The 24,621-nt window shown below is 44.4% G+C and overlaps 1 protein-coding gene across 3 annotated transcripts in view; it reads left to right on the top strand.

Annotated features, from left to right (window-relative positions):
* GPM6A (glycoprotein M6A) overlaps positions 1 to 24,621 on the top strand; it is a 347,633-nt gene that overhangs the window by 194,144 nt on the left and 128,868 nt on the right. Inside the window, exon 1 of one of the 3 annotated variants that reach the window (XM_075930227.2) lies at positions 11,864 to 11,881. The exons of the other annotated variants lie outside the window; for them this stretch is intronic. The gene's annotated coding sequence lies outside the window, so the exon portion shown is untranslated. Of the gene's footprint in view, positions 1 to 11,863; positions 11,882 to 24,621 lie in introns of those variants that run through there. 3 annotated transcript variants of the gene reach the window in all.

The following is a 24,621-nucleotide window of genomic DNA, read 5'->3' on the forward strand; positions in this document are numbered from 1 at the left end:
AGATTTTCAGTGAGAGTTCCACAGGCTAAAGGGAAAAAAAGCCCAAATAAGGATACTTTGTATGTAAACTGTAGATGAGATTTTTGCCCTTAGCGTAGATTTAATACAATATTAAGGTGAGGGGTACATCCTGATTTCCACTGAGGTCTTAGTTCTTTGCCATCATCACGGAGAAACTAGGAAAGTGAGCATGCACTCATTTACACAGTTAACCAATGATCCTGGGTTCATTGTTTAACCCTCATGGTTACATGCATTCCCACACTCCCTGTGCTGCTGCCTCTGTTAGGTTGTGTCTGTTGGCAGAGGAATGTAGTCTAGACATAGCCATACAGAGGCAGCAGTGTGGGGGGATGGGAGGTGGTGGGAGCCAGTGTGCGTGTGGAGCTGGCATTTAAGTTGGCTCCCCGTGCATGCCAGCTCCTGATGGGGCCACCTGCCCCCTCCACGCTGCTGCCTCCCCAGAAGCAGACCCTCTGGGGGTGAGGCAGGCAAGAGCTGGCTCCCTGGGAGCACTGGCTCCGGTGGAGCTGCCTCTCTCTGGACTTCTGCCTCTGTATCAGAAACAGCAGTGCAGAGGGGCAAGTGAGAGCCAATATGCACGAGGGGAGACAGCAGAGCAGAGGGGCAGGCCAGGACCAGTGGTTACATGTTTACAAAAATAAACACATTTTAACAACCCTAGGAGAAACTCTACCAATGGATTCTCATTTAGTTAGTTCTATTCTACACAATTTTTCAATTGGTACAGCCTCTTCCTGGAACAAAGCTGTCACCCTGGAAAAAGCTTGTTATTTTAAAGTAATCATCTTTTTAAAATTCTCAGCAATTTGGCTAAGTATCAGACAGTTCTTTGAAAGTGTAGGGGATATGTTCATTGGAGTTGGAAATGTGGTGATGTCCTAATACAAACTCAGTCTTCAACCTAATGTAGGTGTCAAGTTTTAGGACAAGAAGAAACTGTCTTTGATGGTTTATGATGTTTCATTCACATTCATGCATGTTTAGCTGTACTCATGAAACTTTACTAAAAACTGTGGACTGCAGTGTCCAAGTGGTTGAGCAGCATAACTGTTCAGTATTCCCTATTCCTCTGGTGTCCCTTTGGTATCAGTCTCTCTAGAAGCAGCGAGGAGTCCTGTGGCACCTTATAGACTGAGGGTATGTCTACACTACCACCCTAGTTCGAACTAGGGTGGTTAATGTAGGCAACCGGAGTTGCAAATGAAGCCCGGGATTTGAATTTCCCGGGCTTCATTTGCATATTGCCGGGTGCCGCCATTTTTAAATGTCCGCTAGTTCGGACTCCGTGCCCGTGGCTACACGCAGCACGAACTGGGTAGTTCGTATTAGGCTTCCTATTCCGAACTACCGGTACACCTCGTTCCACGAGGAGTAATCGTAGTTTGGAATAGGAAGCCTAATCCGAACTACCTAGTTCGTGCCGCGTGTAGCCGCGGGCACGGAGTCCGAACTAGCGGACATTTAAAAATGGAGGTGCCCGGCAATATGCAAATGAAGCCCGGGAAATTCAAATCCTGGGCTTCATTTGCAACTCCGGTTGCCTACATTAACCACCCTAGTTCGAACTAGGGTGGTAGTGTAGACATACCCTAACTGAAGTGTTGGAACATAAGCTTTCATGGGCAAAGACCCACTTCGTCAGATGCATGCATCTGGCATGCATCTGACGAAGTGGGTCTTTGCCCACGAAAGCTTATGCTCCAACACTTCAGTTAGTCTATAAGGTGCCACAGGACTCCTCGCCGCTTTTGCAGATTCAGACTAACACTGCTACCCCTCTGATACTAGTCTCTCTAGAGAATCCTTGCTCTCCGAGTCCAGTTCTACTGATCGTGGCACATCTTACTATTTTACAGGCATTTTAAGATAAACAATAAAAACAAATATTTAATGCACAGAGCCCCCACCACTTGTCCCTTTGATCCACAGTTGCTGGCACATAGCCAAGTTGGCATCTTGTCTTTACACATAAAAGATTACAGTTACATAGCCTTTAGGATAGTTTCAGGTTCTCAATAGGTGACTTACCTTTGTCTCAATTCTGTGAGTGACTTACCTTTGTCTCGTTGTCACTTGTTTCCAAATCTAGCAAACTGTGTCTTTCTGGAGACTCCTTTGTCCCTGTGGGATTGACCACCAGATGGTTTTCTGTCTCTCCATTCAGTGATGATCTCTGTAAGCTCTCTCTGAGTATTAAGTCTGTTGGCTTGTAGATTTCTCATGTTCCTTTTAAATTGCTTGTCCCTTGTCCAGTGACAGGCTGCTCCTGCAAAAGAGCTTGACCCAATCCTTTTTCTGATTCATCTAATTAGAGTGTTAGTGACTTTCCTCAATGGTATTACTTGAGGACAGGGACATCCATGAGCATTTATTTCAGTGTTTCAAATGCTTGCTGTTAGGGACCTAACCAGTCCCATTCAGCATCCTGCTCTGTGAGCTGAAGAAGTATGGGTTACACTACTACATCCATGTATGGACAGAACGTGAACTGGAGGGGGCATGATTTAGATTGCATTCATCTTGTTGGGATCACTTTTATGCCCTCTTCTGTGAGCAGATGCTCAATGCTCACTATCTGAGTTGACTTTTTTCTGGGTAGCGTTTTATGTTCTTGTCCCTGCATCACCGTAGAAAAGGTGCAGTTTTCTGTTATGATCTCATTCAGCTTTTCTGTCAGTGCCTCTTTCATCTATAATGAGGCTATAGCCTGCAGTTATGTTAACCCACAGGCAGTTCTTCCAGTGCAGGGGCGAGTGTCTTCTGGAACACTGGCTTACGTCCATTGACATGCTCAGCCAATTGGTGGTGCAAAGGTTGTCAGCATGCTGCATTGTTTATTCAAACTTATGTGCCAAAAGTGATTCATCACATCTTATATTGTAAGGATTCTGGGATTGTCCACATAGACATTTAATTTGTGAAAAGCTAGGGGGTAGATCTGCCTTACCCTAACCTACTGTGGTGTAGTGTCCCTATGCCTTCTTTTGATGCACAACGATATCTTGTTAGTGCACTTGATCTAATCCTATTTCAGAGTGGACTAAATCAGGGTACATTAACAAACTGTTAAGGTTCATCCATAGGATCCATGTGGAATGTAAGAGTTCAGCAGGCCAGGGTAGAGTAGATTCATAACCCAGTTTGTCATAACCTAAACATTCATGTGGACAGGTCCCCTCTGGCTGTGGACAATTCTAGCAAAATGTTATCAGTTGTAGGCAGTAGATTCAAGTAGATTGAATCCCTGTTCGAGCATCTCTGGATCTATGCTGGTGTGACATTGGTCTGATGGCATGTTTACCATCATCATGCTGCTCACCCAGGCTCTACTGGCCTGTTTAGGTGGTATGAAACTCCCCTACTCTGTTGACTTTCAAGCTCCTTGCATACTGGATGATATAGTGCCAATGGAATTTCCTTTGTGGTAAGGACAAAGGAAGACCACTGTAGGGTCGACTTCAAATTCCTGATCTTACCTCTGTCTCTGACCACAAATTACATGGAGATCCTTTTGCTGGTTCAATACCCAGTAAATTTACAGTTGCAGACTACCACCTTCACAGCATACTTGAGACCTTTCCCAAGCAGAGAACAGCACACTCTCTGTCCCTTTTATTGCCTTCTCCCCCTGTCCTTTCTTCCTGTACCTAATTGCGGGCTCTTGGCTAATGGCTTAATTGACTCTTCTGCCCTGCCCTGTCCACAAATTAGGCACAATCCGCTTTGTGTGATTGGGGCTGCTGTAAAAAGTGCTGGCTCAGTCCTTTGTACCTATCACTCTGTCACAATGCTTAATGTACCAATATGTTCTTCCCTTGACACGAAAATATCAGAGAGTAGGAAAAACCTTTACCTGGGCTTCTAAAGTTTTGGATTGTCATTCACTGATACCTATTAGGGATCTAAAATCTTGTTTAATTGGTTAACCGGTTAAACATATTGGGTTATGGGTGAGTCTTTTTGCTGGTTAATCAGTTAAACATTCTCATCCTTAATCCCTGTGTTTCAGAGATAATTACATTCACGATTAGCAGTATGGGTGAATTACATATAGTTCTTTAAAATGTGCTTTCTTGCTTCCATGGATGTGGGGTCCCAGACACATTCAGTGCAGATTTATGGCCCTAAGATAAAAAAGAAAATTCAAAACAACAATTTAAATAAGATTGTAGGATTCGTGCTTTTCAAAATCTGAAGCTTGTGCAAAACAACGTGTAGCACATTCAAGAATATGTGACTTAAATAAAATGTGTCTATATATAATAACTTATGTATGTGAGAATCAAAGGGCTTTGCAAAGTGAATTATGTAATAATGGACGTTCATTGTCAGATCTGACAAGTGGAGGTGTCACTCAGAAATTAACCATAGACAGTAGTGACTGCACATTCTGTCAAGTGAATTTCCTCTTATCTTTCCCTTTTCTTAAATAATGTAAATTATTTACAACACAAATGTTGACTTGGACGGAACTATTATTTATGCCAAAATATTCCTTTCCTTGAAACATTTCCTGTACTTCTAGGTTTTATTCAAGTTGAGCTCTTTAATCTGAACTGTGCCTCAAGAAATGGAAGTTTATCAGGTGCTGTAGGAACTTTATCAGCCACTTGGACAGACAGAAGCAACTTTATTATTTACTCTCTCATTGGATATCTCTCTGATTTGGAGAGACATCAGTCGCTTTAGTCCCAAATTACCTACATTCACATAATTTGTGATGATGTAGACCAGACCCCAAAGCCTCGTGCTGGAGGCTTGTGCTCTTGTTGCACCCAGCCCCAGCAGAGAACCGATAGAGAAGTCCTCCAAAAGAGCTAGAGCAACTACAGGAGGAACCAGCCAGTCCGGGGCCAGGAAGGCTTACAAAAGGACCTGCAGGACAAAAGCAGAAGTGAGTGACCTCGGAGCCTTGAAGATTAGGATATGGGGAATTGGCTGGTTGAGAGAGCGGCAGCACCATGGGCAGCTACATGTGGAGAGCTACTGAAGCCCAACTGTATTGGGCCCTGCGAGATATATAAAGCCCTGAGATAAAGCCAAAGGTGTTGCCTCCAGAAGGAGGAGCCCTCAGGGACCACTCTTTCTCAGAATGGGGAAACAGACAATGAGAGACGCTAGCAGATGGCACTGAGATGGGCCCCTGTTAGTCATGTACCCTAGAAGGGGTTTGTGATTTTCACAGGGTGTGACTCGGCTGGAGGGCTGAGTTGCTGAAAAGGCTTTTAAAAGTGAGAGAGTACAAGCACATGCACTCTGTCAAGAAGAGGCGGGCTTGTGAGAGGTGAGTGCTTCCCCAATACACGTAGATTCTATTGTTAAAAATTATTTTCCTTGGCAACAAAGATTCATGAGAGGTAGATCATACAAACAATTGTTTACAGTGAAGGAATGCCACATCATTTTAAATTTCCTGTGTAAGTAATTCTTTAATATGCATCATTTTAGGTTGATGTCATACGCTGTGCCCCAGATTGGGACTATGAAAGCTCAACAGATTTGCATTTGTGGGACAGTATGTCTAGCCCTACATCTCCTTATAATATACCTCTTCACTGCAGGAATACATGAGGTCTGAGTCCAAGTCCAGAAACAGACTATGCCTGTCTGATTCAGAAATGCAGTATGAAAGTCCAACCAGCTAACAATTTTGTTTAGAAAAGTAGAATTCTATAAATCACATAGATTTTAGGTTTATATTGAGAATGAATGCCTAGGATGAAGTGTTCTCTTGTTTTTTTCCTCTTTATAACCCTCACATTCCTAATGATACTTACAATAGTCAGTAGTTTTTAAAAAATGTCTTAACTCCTTTTAGAAAGACACACCTGAGAGGCTGATTTCAAAATTAGAGAAGAAATGGCAGAGGGGAGAGAATCAGAAAGAAATGGCACATTTAATAATAGATCAAAAGTGCTAAATTTACTATATGTCAGCATGCTGTTCATTATGCAGAACACCTCATATACTTTACTGAGTCACGTGCTGTGAATAAGACGATGTGTTTCTGATCAATGTTAATTCAGAGAAGAGCAACAAAAATGATTAAAGGTCTAGAAAATATGACCTGTGAGGGATAATTGAAAAACTCGAGTGTTAATTTTGGAGACGACTGAGAGGGGACATAAGTTTTCACATACATAAAAGGTTATTATAAGGAGAAGGAAAAAAATATTCTTAATGTCTGAGGATAGAACAAGAAGCAATGGGCTTAAAATGCAAAGGGGGGTTCTTTAGTTTGGACGTTAGGAAAAAATTCCTGTCAGGGTGGTTAAGCACTGGAATTAATTGCTGAGGGAGGCTGTGGAATCTCCATCATTTGAGATTTTTAAGATTAGGTTAGACAAACACCTGTCAGGGATAGCCTAGAATAGATAACACTTAGTCCTGCCATGAGTGTGGAGGATTGGACTAGATGATCTCTTGAGGTCCCTTCCAATTTTATGATTCTGTGGTTCTACATTCTGAAAATGTTTTGTTCAGTCTGACTTTTAACCTTTAATTTTCATGTGTTGTATTATAATCTTTCAATTATTTTATCTTATCTTTTTATTATAATGTATCATGCCAAACTATAATACTTACTTGTGAAGTGACCAATAACAACTCTATTGGCAGTACCCACTTTTTTTTTCTATGAGACTTTTTTTCTTTTACAGTAATTGCACAAAGGCTTACGAAAAGAGTTTTCTTCCCAGTCTGTGTCTGTCTCCTGTGGTTTTAGCATTCATGTGAATTACTGTGTATTTAAGTTTAAGTATTAACTGTTATTAGTGTATTAGTTGGAATTTGGAGATTTGAGCCCAATGTTTTCTTAGCAGACAAGTGCCACAAAGGTTATTTTTGCTGTATACTTACCAATGAAGAGGGTAAAGTGATTTGAAAAGGAGAAGGCAGTGGTCCCCAACCTTTTCAGGTTGTCGGGCGCCAGGGGGCATGGCCGTTCGCCCGCCGGGCGCCAGGGGGCGGGAACATTTGCCCGCCCGGGGGCGGCCCCCCCCAGAAGCATGCCCGGGGGCGGCCCCCCCCAGCAGCATGCCCGGGGCCGGGGCCCCCCCATAGCCACGCGCCTGGGGCTGGCGCCCCCCGGCAAGCGCCGCGCGCCCTGGGCCGGCGCTCCCCCCGTAAGCGCCGCGGGGCCAAGGCTGGGGCTGGTGCCGGGGCCAGGGCACGCGCGGCGCACCCGGGGGTGGGGGTCAGGGACTGGCCATGCGCCCGGGGCTGGCACCTGCCAGCCCAGATTGCTCCGCGGGCGCATGTAAAGAGCCCAGCGGGCGCCATGGCGCCCGCGGGCACCGGGTTGGGGACCACGGGGATAAGGTATGTTTGTTACTCAAAGTGCTGTGTTCCTCATAGGAATAGCTCCCGCATACCTCAGTTGTAGCCCAGTGATCCTGTCCCCTATTTGATAGTCTGTTATTTGTGCATCAGTTGCTTCTTGCTGAGAAGAAATGGAATGGGCTTCATTTGGTTGCTGCAACTCCTGAATATGCTAGAGTGGTCACTGATGAGCAGTAAGGGCCATTACCTCAACTCTTGCTGTGTACTGGACACCTGTCATTGCCCATTGATTTTTTTTCCTCCATATCCTTCAGGATCAAGCTTTAAATGGAGAGCAAAACCACGAAAACCAGAGATTGAATTCAAGTGTTCCCACACAGTTACTGCTCAACCAGCAGACAGGCCCTGCTTTGAAGTTCTTTTTATAAAATGGCCATTGTTTTAGGAATCAGACTTGAAGCGGGGAAACAGGAATTGGCCAGTAAAAATCTACAGAGGTAGTGGAAAAAACAAAGACCAACCATCAAAAAATTGCAAGATAAAAAATAGAGGACAACTGAAGAAGTTTAATTATATTAAATGTATTTTGACTGATATTAAAAACTGAGTAAATTTTCATAAACTTTGCACTTTGTGAATAGTTCTACAGTCAACAGCTAGAAGATTAAAAATAGCATAAAGAATTAAGTGGCTATCTTAGGATGCTCTATATTCTCTTTTTTTACTACGAGATACAGTATTCATTATAGGGATTCCTAATTTCCTAGGAGCATGATAGGTATCTTTAGATTTCAAAATAAATTGTATATTAAAGGCCTCCAAAACAGCTTGAGGATTGTTGCTACATTATCATCATGCATGTTTATCCTTTGGGACACACCATTGAAACCATAAAAGTGGCACCTTAATGGACAATATGACCAGTATGTAGATGGTACTGTTCAGACTAAAATTTGGTTTTCTAATTAATGGGCTTAATTAGGGTTGCCAGGTGTCTGGTATTCAACTGGAGAGTCTGGTTTTTGGGCCCTCTGTCTGGTAAAAAAAATTCAGAAAATACCGGACATGTGCAGTGTCCAGTAATTTCTGGTTTTCCAGATTGGCGCACGATGGAAGCCTGGTGGGGGCGGGAGGAGTGGCTGGGAGGCGGGGCGCAATCAGTGCTGGGAGCCTCTGGTTGTGTCTGACGTAGGAGTGATGCCTTGGGGAGGCGGAGTAGCCCTGTCCGTGCTCCTGAGCGCTGTTCAAGAGCGTTGTGGAGCCATAGCTGGACTTGCTCGTGCTTTGCCGGGACCGTGCGCGGGATTGGCAGCACCCTTGGATCTGCACGTGCCTAGGTCAGTCCCACTCCCTGCCGGCTGATTCTTTTTCTCCCCCCACCGCCTCCACCCCTGGCCAGCCCTACTCCCCCCAACCCCTCCCGACTAGCCCTGTTTCCCGCTGGCTGGTTCTCCTCCTCCTGATCTCCCCGCAGCCAGCCCCGCTCCCCTCCCGGCCGATCACTCCCCACAATCAAGTCTGTCCGGTATTTTTTCTGAAGCTACCTGGAACCCTAAGCTTGATTCTTGATGAAGGCAAAATTACCTCGGATACAAATGAAATTTTCTTCTGAGAAAGGTCTTTATGACTGAGACTATCCTGTAAAAATATTTCTAACAGTGTTACAGGCAGCTACTTACAAATAAAAAGGCACCAAAGCTGTCTTTAAGCAGCTTTAACAACTGAACATGCTGTACATTTTGTAGAAGTTGTATATCTTTATTAGCAATTACGAATGTGAAAATGTAACTGTGTAGTCGGCTGGTTTATTGGTTAATGTGCATGGTTACATGCACACTCCTCCCCACGCTGCTGCTTCTGTATCAGAGGCAGACACATTGGGAGGTGGGGGGCTGGTGTGCGCAGGGAGCTGACTTTTTAAGGTGACTCCCCATGCATACTGGCTCCCCATGGAGCTGCTTGCCCCCGTGCTGCTGCCTCTGTAGCTGAAATTTTCAGTAGTTACATGTTTACTTGAATAAACACATTTTAACTTCTCTATTAGCAATGCGATCCTTATTTTGATTTAGTGGTATATTTTTAGAATTTTGTTTGACCTTGTTAAACCATTCCACATTAATAAAACACTTCTAGTATTTATTGCAGGTCTTCTGTAACTAAGCCAAAACACATGCTATGTGCATGGAAGTACATGTGTAATTCTGCTTTTAAAAATAACTCAGCGCTGGAAGGATACATTTTAAAAGATAAATAAATAAAGTGGAATTAGGACTGCTTTCCCTACAAAGATGTATAACTTTAATGGCATATTTAATCTCTGAGGTAAAAAAGAGCTTAGTGTTCTTTAAAAATTATTTCAGCTCTTGAACTGTAAAAGACTATTGTCAGGTGTTTAATTTTGACAAATACTTTTTTTACAAAGTCCAGACATATTCTTCTTGGATTGGCTACACAAGGTGCATGTGCACTGAGATAACTTCCTGTCCCTCCACAGGAGAGTAACCTCCACATAACGTGCATCTTTCACCTCTCTTTTGAATCGAGCCTTTAAAAACTGCTCTCTCTCTATCTCTTGATCTTTCCCATAAATTCTGTTGAAATAAATTGCAGATCCCGTCAAGAGGAACCATGGCATATTTTAAAACAAGATTAATTCTTTGAATGTTGTGAATTAAGAAGCCCAAATGTGGTATTTTAAATTTTTACGAACATATGTGCATGCACGCAGAAATAAATAGCAAAGCCTCGTGTTCATTTTAACATAATACTTCAATTGCTGAAGAAATATTTTGTGACATGAACAAAGAACGTATGTGTTCTCTCTGTATGGCATGTTTGATTCAATGGTTTAAATACTAGCTTTGGTCCTTGGATTCTATATTATTTTCTGTATGGCTGAACATGGCTCATGATATACAGGCAGTCCCCGGGTTACGTACAAAATAGGGACTATATAGGTTTGTTCTGAAGTTGAATTTGTACGTAAGTCGGAACTGGCTCCAGATTCAGCCCCCAGCTTCCTGGAATCAGCCACTGATCAGTTTCAACAGCGGCTGAATCTGGAGCCTGGGACAGAACAGCTGGGGCGCTGCCAGGTAGGTCCCCCCAGGACCAACCCAGCAGCACCCCAGCTGCTCTACCCCAGGCATCCACAACAAAAGCCTGGTCTGCTGGGGGGGGCACTAGCTGCGCCCCCCCAGCAGACTAGGGAGACCCGGAGCAAAGCTGCGGGGGCGGCGGGGTCCCGCTCCTCGTCAGCTTTGCTCCGGGTGTCCCTGGTCCGCTGGGGGAGGGTCCTCAGCAGACCAGGGACACCCGGAGCAAAGCCTTGGAGGCGCGGGACCCCGCCACCTCTGCGGCTTTTCTCCGGGTGTTCCTGGTCTGCTCGGGGTGTCCCTGGTCTGCTGGGAGGGGTCCCCAGCAGACCAGGGACACCCCGAGCAAAGCCTTGGAGGCGGCGGGGTCCCGCGCCTCTGCGGCTTTGCTCCGGGTTTCCCTGGTCTGCTTGGGGTGTCCCTGGTCTGCTGGGAGGGGTCCCCAGCAGACCAGGGACACCCTGAGCAAAGCCCCAGAGGCGGCGGGGTCCCGACCTGGAGGACGCGGTGGTGGGACCACTGCGTGTCTCGGTGGTCCCGCTGCCCGCGAGTTCCGGGGCGAGAAAAGCCCCATTTGTAAGTCGGATCCGCATAACTCGGGGACTGCCTGTATATCTTAATGGTTTTCTGCATGGTTTTGGATTTCTTATTTACTTTGCTTTTACTTATTTAATAATAGGTTTATTTAGTTAAAAACAAAATAGTAATGTTAAAGGCTAAATTGTGAAATCATCCTTCAGGCAAAATTCTCATTGAAGTCAGTACTAGTTTTGCCTGAGCATGGACAGCCCAATTTGAACCGAAATGCACAAATATTTTTTACCCCATGTTCAGTTCCTTATCAGTGACTAGCCAGTAAGCATCACCCTTTCCAGGTGTGCTTAACTGTTATGGTAAGCTGGCAGCCTGGCCTGTGCTCAGCACCCCCTGCCAGGGTAGAGAGGGGGGAGGAAAGTGAATGCCCTGCCTCCTCCTATTTAAGCAGTTAACCAGTGGCTTGATGGAAGCCCAGAGAGGCAGCTCTGAAAAACAGCAGGGGCCTTGGCTAATCAGCGGCAGCTGAGACAGGGCTGCTATAAATCAATTAAGGACCAGGTGAGCTGACTTCAGGCTGTAGGGGCCCTGTTTAAAAACCTTCCCTGTGAAGCTAGGTGGGGGTGAGTGGAAGAGAGAGCTGATAAGGAAAAGACTAGAGAAGCTGAGAAACAGAAAGGTCTGCACTGCCAGAATAGACAAGGAAGAAGGTAAGGGGGCCTGACAAGAAGTGTTGGGCTTCCTTCCTCAAGTGGCCTGAGAGCCCAGTTGGTGGTGAGTGAGAGGCCTGGTTACTCAGCCCAGGCTGAAGTGCCCCTGTAGCCAAAGGTCAGAAGCCCAAATGCTGGAAAGGGCAAGTGAGACTCTGGGATTGTGGACAGAACAGACAACTGGGACCCATGAATGTGTCTGATCCTGCTATTCCAGTTCAACATAACATTTAACTGGTGAACTGATTAAACCGGATTCTACATCCCTAGCTGTTAGTACTGTTTGCTACAAGGAGGAAGGTCTAAGTTAGGTTAGAACTAAAAGGCAGATTTCTGGTACCTGACCAATCAGCATTTGGGAAATATCACAAAGGTGAAGCAGTTGATAAGGACATTTTAGTATGTACTACTTTTAGCACATCAGTTAATTCCTAACATTCACTGTAATGAGAAATGGAAACTAAAAAAGTGGTGATGGTAGATGAGTGGTATGAAAGGGAGGAACATGGGTGGAATAGTGACAGAATAAATTTAAATTGTAAACTTTGTCTGAGACCATTCTCTCTGGATTATGTACAGCGGGCATAAGGTGGATTGCATAAAGAAGGGGAAAGTGATGCTATGTGTGCTAAATAGGGAATCATGCTGTCCCAGCCCTTCTGTTACTGAGTGTTTAGCCTTTTTCTGCTCTGTGATGGGTAATGTGTTGAAGAAGTCCCCATTCAATGCCCAACACCACCAATTGGGTATATAGAAGAATTATGCAAGAATTGAACTGATGGAACTGTGTGAACATTACAGAGCTTCGCTTAGGTTTTGGGCTGTATATTCTAGAAGGTGATCTATCAAGCACAATTTGCTTTGAAAAGAGACACCTGTGGGGTGTGAAAAATGGCTAACAAGCTGAATAGGTACAAATTGGATAGCTGCAATTGAAATTGTAAGGATAATTTAGATATAGATAATATGAACTAGATTTGTTTCAGTAAGAGAATTGTCATATAGAGCATGTTTTCCTTAGCAAATTGTCATTCTGTGCTTCAAAAATGGTTGTCTTGGTAACACACTCATTTTGCTTACATCTATAAAAAGGCAAGGTAGAAAACATCAGTCTGGCTAGCACAGTTTCTTAAATCTTAGTTTCTCATTACATGCCTGTTGTATTTTGGTGTCAAATTACATATTAACAATAGCTGCCAAATATAGACTTGTAATATGTATTGATGTATAACATCTCTTATGCAGCTCACTGGTGGATGCACTAGCTTCACTTATTAAGCATACAATTCACATGGGTTTTAATTACAGTTCTTCAGCACAACAGCTGCATTTTCCCAGGCATCTGCATAGTGGCATGGACATTGATTATTAATACTCACATAGCACCATTACTTGAAATACCGAAATGTGAAATTGAAAAGAAAAACAGCATGCCACCCCTTTAAGTTTGCCAATTTTCTCATTTACTCTCCTCAATCCTTGCTCAGTCACTCATTTTTACAGAAGGAGGTGATGGCTCCAGCTAGCTTCAGGCTCCAGATGTAGCCAGAAATAAGAGGTTGAGAGTATGGTAGTGGGCTTCAGGCTCTGGGGTGAAGGGGCTTAGGATGTAGGAGGGGTTCTGGGCTACTGGTGGAGTTGAGGAGTTTGGAGTGAAAGACGGGGCTCCAGGGTTAGGCAGAGGGTTTAGGGTGTAGGAGAGGGTAAAAGCTCTGGGCTGAAGGGTTCAGCGATGGGCCCAGAAATAAGTGATTCAGTTGAGGTGGGAGGCTTGGGACAAGGGTGTGGGGTGAGAGTGCTGGCTCTGGGAGAGAGTATGAGTGTGCGAGGGGGCTCCTGGTTGGGGGGCAAGCGTTTACCTTGGAAGCTCCCCAGAAGCTGCAACATGTCTTTTGTTTCCTAGGCATAGGGGTGACCAGGTGACTCTTCCTGGTTGCATATTGCCTCTGTGCATAGGTGCTGCTCCTGCAGCTCCCATTGACCATGCTTACCAATTATTGATGAAGATACCAAACAGAACCCAGAATTGCTACCTGCAGGACCCCACTCATTCTACTATTCCAGTAAGAGACTGAATCATTGATAACTGCTTTCTGGGAATGGTTTTCTAAGTATTTACCCACCTTCTCTGTAGCTCTATCTAGGACCCAGATGGGTTAAGGTCATGCAAGACTACATAAAAGAAGCCTTACTAACAACAAGATAAACATCTGTGCTCCCCCACCCACAAGTTGGTTAAGCTGTCATTTTGGTCTGACACCATTTGTTCTTTATAATCACATGATGACTGTTACTTATTACCTTTCTAAACTGAAATTCTGATCTGGTAGGACCAAGGATGTTCCAGGACCAGAGAGTCCCCATGGAAGGCTGGTGGCTGTGAGCTGGCAAGGCAGCCCCACAGAGGCATGCCTCTTGGTACTGGGAAGCCTAGTGGAGCTATCAGGGAGGGGAGTTTTAGTAAGGGGAGGAGCTGGCTGGGCCAGGTCTGGGGAGGGCAGAAATGACTTGCCCTGGTCCGCCAAAATCCCTCATCCAGGACCAGTCAGGTCCTGAGCGTGCTGGGCCAGGAAGGCTCAACCTGCACTTAATTATGAGCTCCATCATCTTTTTAAGTATGGAAATTAAGATGATTGGTCTGTAATTCCCTGGGTTGTCCTTATTTCCGTTTGTATTGATTGGCATTATACTTGCCCTCTTCCAGTCTTCTGGAGTCTCTCATTCTATGACTTTTCAAAGATAATTACTAATGGCTGAGATCATCTCTTTGATCAGGTGACCAGGAAAACAGACCATGTGTCTGTTTCTGATAGGGCAGAAGTGATTTAGAGTATATGAAAATAGAAATTTAAAATTGTGACTACAAGCTTAATTCAACATAGTAAGAAATGCTGTAATAAAGTGTAACACTACGGGAGTTTTGGAATTACAGTCAGTCCTCGGGTTACGTACAAGATAGGGACTGTAGGTTTGTTCTTAAGTTGAATCTGTATGTAAGTTGGAACTGGCATCCAGATTCAGCCGCTGAATCTGGACACCAGTTCTGACTTACATACAGATTCAACTTAAGAACCCCAGGCGTCCCCAAGTCAGCTGCTGCTGAAACTGATCAGCAGCTGATTACAGGAAGCCCGGGGCAGAGCAACTCTGCCTCGGGCTTCCTGTAGTTAGCCGCTGGTCAGTTTCAGCAGCGGCTGACTTGGGGACGCCAGGGGCAGAGCTGCTCGGGTGTTGCTGGGTTGGTCCAGTAGCGTGGCCGCTCCTCGGTGCTACTGGACCAACCCGGCAGCACCCCAGCTGCTCTGCCCCAAGCGTCCTGATTCAGCCACTGCTGAAACTGATCAGCAGTGGCTGAATCAGGACTCCTGGGGCAGAGTAGCTGGGGTGCTGCCGGGTTGCTGCCAGAGTAGCTGGGGTGCTGCCAGATCAGCTGGAAACGCCGCGGGTCCGGCCCCGGGTCCTTCGCGGCTTTGCTCCCCGTCTCCCTGGTCTGCTGGCTCCCGCAGCAGACCAGGGAGACGGGGAGCAGCTTTTCTCGCCCCTGAGGAGGCAGGCGGCGGGACCAGGCGTCCCGCCGCTCCAGTCCTCCAGGGCGAGAAAATCCCCGTTCGTATCTGCGGATCCAACATAAGTCGGATCCGCGTAACTCGGGGACTGCCTGTAATAAAAGTAAATCCAAGGGGAAATTAAGAAATTTAATCAGTAAAGTGAAAGGGAGGAATAACAAATCCCCCAGTGCAGTAAGAAATCAAGCAATCCTAAGACAGTACACTTATGCTAAAAGAGGACACATTTCCGTTTAAAAAAAAATGAAAACAGTGTAAGGTGGCTTCATGAGAGACTATTAAACATTGGAGGTAAGGAAAAACCACCTCTAAAAGAAAAGGGAAATGGGAGGCAACCAAGCAAGAATTCTCCGTTGACTAAACTAACAGGGGAAAGCAATAAAGGCAGAACAAAAAACCAAGAGAATTAATTCTAGCAAAGGAGTTAAGGGAAAAATGAGAAGGGGTTTTATAAATGTATCAAGGGAAAAAGAGAATGTAGGTCCATTAATAAACATGGAAGATGATATTAATGATGACTAAAGAATGGCTGAGAGCCAGATCCTAAGGTTCTGAAATGAGCAAACTCCTACTGATTTCGTGTTAAAGACCAAATAAAATCTGAGGGTCTTGCCTTCTCTCTCTTCACTGGTGTGTGATGTGAGTGGCAGAATTGTCTGTGAAAAGTTTTTATGTGGAGATGGAGGGCCTGGTGTGCTGGAGGCTGGCTGTCAGCCTGTGGATCATCTGAGGTGCATGGCTTTGTAGTGGAAGCTGGCATAGCCCCATTTGCTCTTGCAGTGGAGGAGGCAAAACATTCTTGCAACCTCTGTCCCTTGTTAGTTCAGTGTTCACCCCACAAGAGCTCTTGAGGGATTTCCGTGGAGGTCAGAATGAAGAGGGAACATACTGCAGAGCCAAAGTTCTTCGACAAATCTGGTTTATTTTGGGTAATTAACACTGTGAAACATGCTTTTTCTTCCTTTGAGCTGAACTTACAGGCTGCGTCTAGACTGGCAAGTTTTTCTGCAAAAGCAGCTGCTTTTGCGGAAAAACTTGCCAGCTGTCTACACTGGCCGCTTGAATTTCCGCAAGAACACTGACGATCTCATGTAAGATTGTCAGTGTTCTTGCGGATATTCTAAGCTGCTCCTGTTCGGGCAAAAGCCCTGGTCTCTGGTGACTTAGTCCATCGTACATATTAAGTTTCAATTTAATTTTGATGCATCAGGTCTCTGTTTGTAGGTACACTAGTGCTTTCATAATAGTGATATAGCTGAATCCAGGGGTGGGGAACTTCCAGCCTGTGAGCCACGTGATTCATCAGGATTAACCACTGGTGGACTGCTAGGTGGTTTTACCTGCGTGTCCACGGGTATGGCTGCTTGCAGCTCCCAGTATCTGCAGTTTGCCATTCCTGGCCAGTGGTGGTGGCCTGGACTGTGCCACTTCCTATGGCTCCCATTGGTTGGGAACAGTGAACCGTGGCCACTGAGAGCTATGGGGCTTTGTGCCTACAGACACTCGGGTAAATAAACCATCGTGTGGCCCACCAGTGACTAACCCTGAGAAATCATGTGAGTACAGCACATGGGAGGTTTCCTGTCCCTGATATAAACTGAACTGATTTTGCTCACTGTGGGTATGTCTACATTAGAGTTTTGTCGGAAAAACAGTGTTTTTCCAACAAAATCTGAGTTACAGTACAATCACATTCTGCAATCATGTTCTTCCGAAAGTAAATCGAAAGAATAGAGGGTTTTTACCAGCATTGGTAATCCTCTTTCTATGAGGAAGAAGCATTTTTTCGAAAGAGCTCTTTCGGAAAAAGGCATGTGTGGACAGGGAAGAGAGAGTTCTGTTGAAAAGAGGAAAAAGCACAGGTGCCCTAGTGGCCACTCCATCCATAGGAATCACAGCTTAAATGCGAGAGAGCTTCCATTCAGTGTGGACGCTATCTTTCGAAAAAGCAGATCACTTTTTCAATGCGCTCTTTCTGTGTCTTTCGGAATAATTTTTTTCAGAAGATCTCTTCTGAAAAAAGGTTCTTCTGAAAGAAGCCTGCAGTCTAGACCTAGCCAGTGAATCTCGTTAATACCCCTTCAGAAATAGTACTACTTCTGGATGCATTCTGTTTGTGTGATAAGATGCTGCCTTTGTTACTGCTGCTGACATGCCTTGTCTTTTGGCTGGTGTTGGGAAACAGCAGTTATAAATAGTACCTGTCTTTGACTTACTGTGAGGAAAAACATCATAGGTCTCTACTTTTTGTGTGTATTTGCATTTGTGTCGCAACAGTCATAAATCTGAAAGCTGCAAAAATAAAATAGTGTTCACTTGAGGATGGAGGTTTTTGACACCAGCACCAAAGCACGACTTAGCAACAATATATCTTCCTTGATCCCTTCTTACCTGCATTCCTACCTTACCCACATAAAGATTTATTCTGTGTTTGAAGACACAAATAGTTGTTGTGGTGGTTTGGTTCTTGTAAATTCAGTTTATACAGTTTAGCAAACAAGAGCTGGATGAGATTAAGCTCTCTGCAGAGAGCTCTGACGTTGCTTATGCCCTATTGATGAACTACATGCAGTATGCTGCACCGCCTGAGTGATGTACAGTTGAGCTTTTTACTGACTCTGAAGCTGCTCTGAGGATAGACCAAGACTTCAACACTAAAGCTATTGTCCTATAGGAAACATTGAATAGGTATATTTGTGACGCTGTGCCCATTAGCGCAAAACTGCCACATAGGGATTTTATGAATTGACTGCGTTGCAGCTCATCCATGAATTGTGATTTTTCTTGCCCCTGACACAATTTCCCTGCAAAAACTTTTTGTGGGCTTTGTGTGAGGAAAGTGAACATCACCCTCTGAGTCCAACTTTAAGTAGCACTATTGGTGGCCCGCTTGACCATGTGAGTCTTTTGAGCATTTTGTTTCTGTTTTAGGTGACTTCAGTTACTGTGGCAGTTGGGATTGGGTGTCTGGGAGTGTTTGATCCTTTGTTCCCTTGGTTGCCCTTGATCAACCTCACTGAGCCTTGTGATCATCCTTCCCCAATATAGCTAATGAGGGGGTAGGCCTGATCTACATGAACAGGCTTTAAAAGCCAGAAGCAGAACAACCAGGGGAGCGAAATGGGCAGAGAGTTGCAGACAGGGGAGTTGAGGGAGTTCTAATATGGTTAGGAAGACCCCCAGCCCCTGTAGCCAGACTGACCACCTGACCATGGATGCCTCTACTCAGATCCTGGTGTGGCTTTGCAGGAACTGTGGCTTGCAATTCCCAGTTACAGAAATCCAGGTTGGGGAGACCATCCAATGTGAAAGGTGCCTGCTGGTGGAATCTCTCAAGAAGCAGGTGGGAGAACTGCAGGAGGAGGTGATTAGGCTAAGCCTATGAAGAATTCCTGGAGAGTATTCATGTGGAGATCGCTGAGGAAGCTATCCAGTTACAAAAGACTACTAACACACAGTGGAGGAGGAGATGGCTCTGTCTCAGGCAGCTAGTCCCTTCTGGCAACAGCCATGCTTCATAACCCGCTCCCAACCCTCCCATTGTGGTTCTGGAGAATTGTTTTGCAGTTCTGGATACAGGCAATAAGGAATCACTCCTAAAGCAGAAGAGAAGCCTTGCACCCTCAAGGCTGGGAGGTCTGAAGCCAGCACTGTGAGGAGGAAATGTAGGGTAGTGATGGTTGGAGACTCTCTTCTGAGTGGGGTGGAGGCCTGTCACCCTGACCTGTCATCTCGGGTGGCATACTGCCTGCCAGGGGCCCCTATCTGAGATGCTACAGAGGGATTGTTGAGGATTATATGGCCCTCTATTACCCCATACTACTCATCGATGTAGGCACACGTTACTTCAAGGTGTGACCTTGAGCAGATAAAGAGTGACTACAGGGCTTTGGGAATATGGGTGAAGTAGTTTGGAGCACAGGTGGTATTCTCTTCTGTCCTTCCTGTCAAAGGTGGCGGACCAGGTAGAGACAGGTGAATGCCTGGCTGCAAATGTGTTCACAGAAGGGCTTTGGTTTCCTCTAACACAGGATGTTGTTCCAAGAAAGACTGCTAAGCAAGGATAGGGTTCTTCTTTAGAGAAAGGGGGAGACCGTATTTGGATGCAGACTGCCCAACCTAATAAGGAGGACTTTAAACTAGGTTTCATGGGGCAGGTGACCAAAGCTCACAGGTAGGTGAAAAACATGGAAACTGGGAGATGGGTCAGAAATGGGAAGGAGAATGGGCTCTAATAGCATAGGTAAAGGACAGACAAGGCAGAACTAAGAGGCAAAGTCAAATCAGTATCTTAGATGCCTACAGGCAGTCCACGACTTACGCGGATCCGACTTATGTCGGATCCGCACTTACGAACGGGGCTTTTCTCGCCCCGGAGCTCATAGGCGGCGGGTCACCACCCGTGTCCTCTGGGGTGAGAAAAGCTTCTCCCGGTCTCCCTGGTCTGCTGGGGGGCTCCAGCAAAGCCGCTGGACCCCCCCAGCAGACCAGGGACACACGAGCAAAGCTGCCGCCTGGGCGGCTTTGCTCTGGTGTCCCTGGTCTGCTGGGGAGGTCCAGCGGCTTTGCTGGACCCCCCCAGCAGACCAGGGAGACAGGAGCAAAGCTGCAGAGGTAGCATCCCTCCGCCTGTGTGGCTTTGCTCGGGTCTCCCTGGTCTGCTGGTGGGCGAGGGGGTACAGCTAGTGCGCCCCTCCCCTACCCCCAGCAGACCAGGCTTTTGTTGCGGGACGCCTCGGGTAGAGCATCTGGGGTTCTGCCGGGTTGGTCCTGGGGGAACCTACCGGGCAGCGCCACAGCTGTTCTGTCCCAGGCTCCAGATTCAGCAGCTGTTGAAACTGATCAGGCTGATTCCAGGAAGCTGGGGGCAGAGCAACTCTGTCTCTGGCTTCCTGTAGTCAGCCCCTGGTCAGTTTCAGTGGCAGCAGCTGAATCTGGAGCCAGTTCCGACTTACATACAAAATCAACTTAAGAACAAACCTATAGTCCCTATCTTGTACGTAACCCGGGGACTGCCTGTATATACAAATGGAAGAAATATCGGGACTAAGCAGAAAGAACTTGAAGTGCTAATAAACACAGCTGTTAGGTAGTTGGTATCACAAAGACTTGGTGGGATAATACACAGGATTGGAATATTGTTATAGAAGGATACAGATTGCTCAGGAAAGATAGGGAGGTAGTATTGCTTTATATATTAAAGTGTACACACTTGGACTGAGGTTGAGATGGACATAACACAGACTTGTTGAGTCTCTGGCTTAGGTTAAAATGGGTAAAAGAAAGGGTGTTATGCTAAGGATCTACTATAGACCACCTACCCAGCCAGAAGAGATGGATGAGGGTTTCTTAAACAACTAACAAAATGATCAAAGTACAGGATTTGGTGGCAATGGGGGATCTCAACTGTCCAGACATATGTTGGGGAAACTTAACACACCAGGACATAGATTATCCAATAAATTATTGGACTGCGTTGGAGACAACTTTTTATTTCAGGTTGAGGCAGCTATGGTAGGGGGTGGTATCTGTTCAAGATTTGACTTTAATAGGGAGGCACTAGTTGAAAATTTGAAAGTGAAAGGCAGCTTGGGTGAAAGTGATCATGAAATTATAGAAGTCATGATTCTAAGGAATGGTAGAAGGGAGAACAGCAAAATAAAGACAATGGATTTTAGGAAGACAGATTTTAGTAAACTGAGAGCTAGTAGGAAAGGTCCCATGGGAAGCAAAACTAAGAGCTGGCAGTTTTTTAAAGGGACGTTATTAAGGACCCAAAAGCAAACTGTTCCACTGCACAGGAAAAATAGAAAGTATGACGAGACCACCTTGGCATAACTAGGAGATCTTTTTTTATATAGAAGTCCTATTAAAAAAAGTGTAAACTACTTCAAATTACAAAGGATGAATTAAAGCAAATAACACAAGTATGCAGGGGCAAGATTAGATACACTGAGCTCATTTTGTACCTTTGCCTTTCTAGAGACATATAAAGGGTAATGAGATATTCTACAAATATATTAGAAGCAAGAGGAAGATCAAAGACAGGGTAGGCACATTGCTCAGTAAAAGGGAGAAACAATAATAGGAAACTTGGAAATGGCAGAGGTGCTTAATGACTTCTTTGTTTTGGTTTTCACCAAGAAAATTTATTGGTGACGGGATTCCTAACATAGTGCATGCTCGCGGAAAGTTTAGGAGTTAAAATAAAGAACAAGTTAAAAATTACTTAGACAAGTTAGATGTCTTCAAGTCACCTGGGCCTGATGAATTGCATCCTAGAATACTCAAGGAGCTGATATAGGAGGTATCTGAGCCTTTAGCTATCATATTTGAAAAGACATTTAAGTCAGAAGTGATTCCAGAAGACTGGAAAAGGGCAAATACAGTGCCCATCTATAAAAAGGAAGTAAGAACAACCAAGGAAACTAAAGTCCAGTCAGTTTAACTTCTGTGTCAGGGAAGAAATGGAGCAAATAATTAGGGCATTATAGATGTTTGCAGATGAAGATAAGGTGATAGGTAACAACCAGCATGGAGTTGTAAAGAATAAATCATGTCAAACTAATCTGATAGCTTTCTTTGATAGGATGACAAGTCTTGTGGATAAGGGAGAAGTGGTAGACATAGTATACCTAGACTTCAGTAAAGCATTTGATAGTCTTGCATGACCCTCTTATCAGTAATCTGGGGAAATACAATCTAGATGGGGCTACTATAAGGTGGGTGCGTAACTGGCTGGATAACCATGCTCAGAGAGTACTTATTAATGGTTCACAGTCATGCTGGAAGGGCATAATAAGTGAGGCTCCACAAGGGTCTATTTTGGGACCAGTTCTGTTCAATATCTTCATCAATGATTCAGATATTGACAGAGTACACTTATAAGCTTGCGGATGGTACAAAGCTGGGAGGGGTTGCAACTGCTTTAGAGGATAGGATCATAATTCAAAGTGGTCTAAGGTAAACAGGATGAAGTTTAATAAGGACAAATGCAAAGAACTGTACTTAGGGAAGAACATATACCATCTAAAAAGGACACAGGGGTCATAGTGGACCACAAGTTAAACATGAGTCAACAATGTAACACTGTTTCAAAAAAAGCAAACCTGATTCTGGGGTGCATTAACAGGAGTGTTCTGAGCAACACATGAGAAATCATTCTTCTGCTCTACTCTGCACTGATCAGGTCCTAGTTGGAGTATTGTGTCCCATTCTTGGCACCACATTTCAAGAAAAGTGTGGAGAAATTGATTGAAGGTCTAGAGAACTTGACCTATGGAGAAAGATGAAAGAATTGGACTATTTTATTTTAGAAAAAAGACTGAGGGGACATGATAGCTGTTTTCAAGTATGTTAAAGGGTGTTACAAGGAGGAATGAGAACAATTCTCCTTGGCCTGTGATGATAGGACAAAAAGCAATGGGCTTAAATTGCAGCAGGGGAGGTTTACGTTGGACATTAGGAAAAATTTCCTAATTGTCAGGGTGGTTAAACACTACAATAAATTGCCTAGGGAGGTTGTGGAATCTCCATCTGTGGATATATTTAAGAGCATGTTGGATGGACATCTGTCAGGTGCTTGGTCCTGCCGTGCGAGCAGGGGACTGGAGTTGATGGTCCCTCGAGGTCCCTTCCAGTTCCAGTACTCCTTGTCTGATCAAGAATTGAAAAACCTACCATGTGATGTACAAGATGTGACTTTATTCAGTGAATGTAGCTAAACACTTTTTTAAACTAGACTGAGCTAAAGGATTCGCTTCCAGATTCTGCTGGGAATTTCATAGGGCAGAAAATATTGAACATAAAACAAGCCATTTGTTTTGTATTGAACCCCAAAGAAAGTGAGTTATAAATTTCCAATCTTCAGACTATTCCTGGATCTTTTTATTTGTGCATTTATTAATATGAATAGTAGGACTTGATAAAACTTTTGTTGTAATTCAGTTAGAATTAACTTCTATAGAATTTTTTTCACTGAGATAATCATTGTGCTAATCAAATTACCATTACACATGGTCAATATCCCCTATATTACTAAACCTGGTCATCAGTGGTAATAACATGATCAACAACAGAAGGTATGGGTATAGTAAAACTGATACAAGCAACCACAATTATTAGGTAAAATCCAGAATTAAAAGACCACAAGAATATCCACAGATATGCTAAAGGCTCAGAAGGATAGCCATGTGTGTTGTTTTTAAAGTTCGACTGGTAGCCTTGCGGCACTTTAGAAACTAACAAATATGTATAGTTTCATGAGCAAAACCCACTTCTTTAGATGAGTTTGAGTGGAGAAATAAAATGTTGATTATAATTCTGTTCCACTTTTAAGAGACTTCCACCTCTGTTTTATAGCTAACTTTTTATGGCTATTTGGGTAGTCAGTGGACACTAGAAAATGGAACTCTAGCTATATAAAATGAACTCCCAGTAAAATATTTATTATCCCTTTGGACTGTTTCACAGATTCAACTCTTTAATACTGGCATGTGTTGCTTACAAGCATATAATAGCACAGACATGCAAGGAAATATTTTATTGAACACCATCTCCTCAGTTTCAGCAGGATAGCACTGGCAGTGGATATTAATATTCTGTGGTATTTTCTGAGGATTATCTCTAATGCTCTGGTTCTATAAGAGACTGATCACGTAATGGTAGATTTGAGAAGTGGCTAGTGGCAGTGAAACTGCGAAGGGTATCAACAGAGAAAGATATTCCAACTGTGGACCTGTTAGTCCCTCTAGAGATTCCTCCATATTTATAATGAAGTTCGGCTCATCCTGGTTTATTTTCCTCTACCACTTCTTTCTGTTAGCTGGATGGAGCATGTCAATATTTTTCTAGAGTTGCTGCTAGCATGGAAAAGTGGGAAAAGGCAAAAGTGGCCTATAGAACGTTTCCCAAAACATGAATTGAGCTTAGGGATGAAGCAGATATTTGGGACAAAACAACAACATAATGGGTTTAATGCGGACTGACTCATTTGCATATTTTCTGCCAATCTTTTTTTCGTGCTAGGGGTTTTAGTGCAAAAACAAGCAGTGTGGTGGCTTGCTTTTTGCACAAAACCCCTTTTTCCACAAGATCGGTATACCTCCCTTTTTTTGGGGGGGGGGGGACATAAGGATCTTGCAGAGAAGGGGATTTCTGCACAAAAAGAAAACATCCACGCTGCTTGTTTTTGCGCAAAAATCCCTAGTGTGAAAAACAGATTGCAACTCATGCAAATGAGTCCCTCATTAGCATATTTTCTGCTGAGAACTTGTAGTGTGGACATAGCCTAATTGAATGTCTGCAATGTTTTTATCAGTCTTTTATTGGGGGAGATTTAAAATATTTCAGGCTGCTGCTGATTTTCTCTAGAGAGTGACTTAAATCTCACAGTGCATTCTCTAAAGCTTT

This window comes from Pelodiscus sinensis, chromosome 4, assembly GCF_052426305.1.
Source record: "Pelodiscus sinensis isolate ZL-2025 chromosome 4, ASM5242630v1, whole genome shotgun sequence".
Taxonomy (NCBI): domain Eukaryota; kingdom Metazoa; phylum Chordata; order Testudines; family Trionychidae; genus Pelodiscus; species Pelodiscus sinensis.